The sequence below is a fragment of the Eumetopias jubatus genome, unplaced genomic scaffold, assembly GCF_037043125.1.
Source record: "Eumetopias jubatus isolate StellerSeaLion01/CBP00866 unplaced genomic scaffold, mEumJub1_p1.0 scaffold_11, whole genome shotgun sequence".
In the NCBI taxonomy this organism is placed as follows: Eukaryota; Metazoa; Chordata; class Mammalia; order Carnivora; family Otariidae; genus Eumetopias; species Eumetopias jubatus.
Genome location: NW_028274817.1, coordinates 17,274,340 through 17,277,877, shown reverse-complemented (window position 1 = coordinate 17,277,877; position 3,538 = coordinate 17,274,340).

The following is a 3,538-nucleotide window of genomic DNA, read 5'->3' as shown; positions in this document are numbered from 1 at the left end:
TCACAATCTCCTTTTATTTTCTACTGCTAGCATTCCCATGTAAGTGACAGTATGTAAAAAGAGACTTTTGTACAGTATTCCTCTCATTGGCCTCCTATAAAATGTAGACTCATGACACATTTATTTCCATATCTTTTTTTTAAAGATTTATTTATTTATATTTGAGGGGGAGGGAGAGAGAGAGAATGTAGTGGGGAGCAGAGGGAGAGGGAGGGAGAGAATCTTTAAGCAGACTCCCCGCCAATCGTGGAGCCCCATGTGGGGCTCGATCCCATGACCCTGAGAAAATGACCTGAGCTGAAATCAAGAGTCTGATGCTTAAACGACTGAGTCATCCAGGTGCCCTGCATTTCCATATCTTATACACACACTTTTACTTTCTATTTGTATAATGTGACCCAAAGAAGTTAAACCCTGGCTTGAGAGTTTGTATCATTGCCTCCCCCACTACCAATTTATTGCATATTCTTAGATAAATCATTCACCATCTTATTCCCTCTGATATTCATATTTTACCTCTCAAAGGGATATGGGCTTATGTCATAAATATGCTTTAAATGTTCAAGGAAAGAGGTGAGCTAATTATTTCTTACCCTCGCCTTTATTATTAGCTAATAATGATAAAAGCAGATTACCAGATTGGGTCTGTTGTTGTTGTTTCTCTTAATGTTCAAGCCTTTGTGATATAAAACCTCTGATGAAGGCTTAGAAAAGGAGCCCTTGGAAATTGGTCATGTAAGTAACTCCAGTAACATTTCCAGAAGGTGGCATGGTTGCGGAATGAGGCATTCAGATTAATGGGGGACAAGGGAAGATTTTTTTCCCCTATATGCAATAAAATTGGTCCTTCCTGTTGCTGCCCCAGCAGAGTGGATTCCTTTTTACTCCCCGATGAGGGTGACATGTGCACCAACTGATCTAAGCTCTCAGTTAGGGATGTTTAGAAATCCAATTCTTTGCCGTCAATCCTGGTGACAACTCACTTAGAAAGAGGCTAATGAAGACTCAAAGTCCAGGCTGTCTTGGGTGACTCTGGCTGAGTAGAAGAAGCCTGAGGAAAGGGGACGGAGCACTGAATCTTTCTCTCTGATCATTCTCTCTAGCGTCCCACGCTCCACAGGAGAGGGTGATTTTGTTTCTATGGAGTTCTTTGAGTAAGTGGTTCAGGTATTTTTAAGTATTTACAGGGGCAAGGCCAACTTGTCACTACTGTGCTGAGGTGTGACTCCAAATTCCTTTATGATGATGGGAAGACGGTGTCAAATTCTGCTTCCACACAGACTGTGGGCAGCTCACGTCCGCTCTCCAGGCCTCGTTTTCTTCATCAAGAATGCTGTCACCTGCTCTTTGGATTATTATTATTTAAACTTACTCTGGCAAAAGTGACCATCCTCCCTTTTGGTGCCCTCACTGTACACTGGACACAACTCAGTCCCTTTACTTTCTACTCTGTCTGCTAATGCACTGTTCCATCTCTGCCTTCCCCACTCGGGTGTGAACTCTTTCACAAAAGGGACCATGTCTTACTTATGTTTGTATCACAAGCACCTTGAGTGTAGTGAGCATTCAAAAATGTTTGATGAATAAATGAGTGAAGGAAAGAACAAATGAAAGAATAAAACAATAGGGAAAAGGGTTAGACTAGATGTCTTTGGAGCGCTCCCCCACTATAGGCTGAATCGATACCTCTCATCCCAATGAAAACAGAATTTTGTATAGATTCAAGAATAGATAATGGAATGCTTCAGAAGAACCTAGGAAATTATAGGTGAATGTATTAAATCTCTCGTATTTCATATGCTGCCCCTCCCCATTTCCCCTGTCTTTGTCTCCTTTATCTCGTGGGCTAAGATCGGCTTTTCTGCTTCCTAAGACAAAGAGAGAAAAATTTGACATTGACAGTTCTCCAGCAGCCTATGCCGCTGTTTATTCTAAACAACAACAACCAACTAAACAGACAAACAAAACTTCCCAAAACCTTTCTAGTTCCTTAAAGACAGCTGGTGATTGGTGCAGTATTTCTTTGGTAAACGCAGCTCTTTTAAACTAACCTTGCAATCTGCATCCTTTCCAGATGCACAAAAACCAACAATGGGCCCCAACCAGCAGAGCAGAGCCACAGAATCCCATCACTTTAAAATACCACTGACGGCTACAATTAGCATACGTGAAATTTTTCTCAGCAACTTCAACCTCTTTCCCACTATGTGGGAAAACCTAGGTGGCCAGCTTTGGCGTGCAGGCCTCCTGGGTAGTGTAGACTCCCCCAGACTCCCCCTGCAACTGCAACTTCTGCCAATTGCTTGTAGATTCTGGTTGCCTTGGTGACAATTAGGCAGGAGTGTGACTATAATCTGTTAAAACCTTTACATTTTACATAAGGCCAGAAGAAAAAGCAACTTTAAAAACAAATTATACTTAAGTGGTACATTATCAAACTTGCTTTTCTTAAGTAGGTCTGGACCTATGTGAAAGTTGAGAGGTCCAAACACTCAGGCCCAAATAGAAGGCTTCGTAATGCAAGTGATTTTACGAAAAAGAGAGAGAGTGGGTGCGAGTGAGAGACAGAGAGAAGAGAGGGTGGAGAAAGAGGAAAATAGGGAAATATAGAAGGACCGTTGGTTTCTCTTAGTACTGTTTTCTATCAAATAATTCCTTTAAAGAACGTAGAAAGGAGACAAGGAGAACGGTGTGAGGAAAGGCAGTGGAATTGAAATTGATGGTTCGTAATGATGCGTGATGAATGACTGAAGCTTAGATCAAAGCCCAAAAGGAGAAAAGCAGTCCAGCCTTGGCTGTAAAAGTCAAAAGTCAAAGCACCCAGTAAGGGCGGCCCTCTCTGGCCAGTACCATCCTTCTGCAGGGCTCTCTGTCTTTTAAGGAAATGTACACTGCAGCAGCGAACTCTGGTCACAAGTGGTCATCCTTTGAGATGTGCCTGTGTGCTCCTTACTGCATAAGGGTCCAAGAACTGAACTCCTGACTGTGTCACTGCATTACGCAATGGAAAAACCCAAAGCTGGTGGCCTGGGGTTTGTAGCTTCCACGAATCCTAACCAAAGTCAATTTTCGGACGCTCGCTCTTGCCAGACAACACATTATGAGAAGAGGCATCAGGGTTTCTCCACAAGACTATGGAAATCTGGTGACCCTCTGGAAAGGCATCGACCGTTCCCCTCCTTCTCTCTGTCCCACTCTTGCTGTGCCCTGTGCTGTGTGCAAGTGGGCTGTGTGTCCTGCCACCGAGAGTTGGCTGCATTTCAGTAGCAAAGAAGAAAGACACCACAGAACCATGACTACTCCTTGATACTCCCGAGTATGGTTTCTCCTGAATTAATTCCATTATGTATTTTTCAGCATGGTTCTGTTACTGGATCCTTGTTTCAAAGTCCCTTTTAACACTGTGGTCAGCTGGAATTAAAAGGATGTTGAATGTTGCCAATGACATGTGTTTCTTGGTCCTGAACTGAGCCACCATCCCTACCTGCACAGTACAACCTGCATGCAACCAGGTTCTTTACGTTTGGAAGAGTTAAGG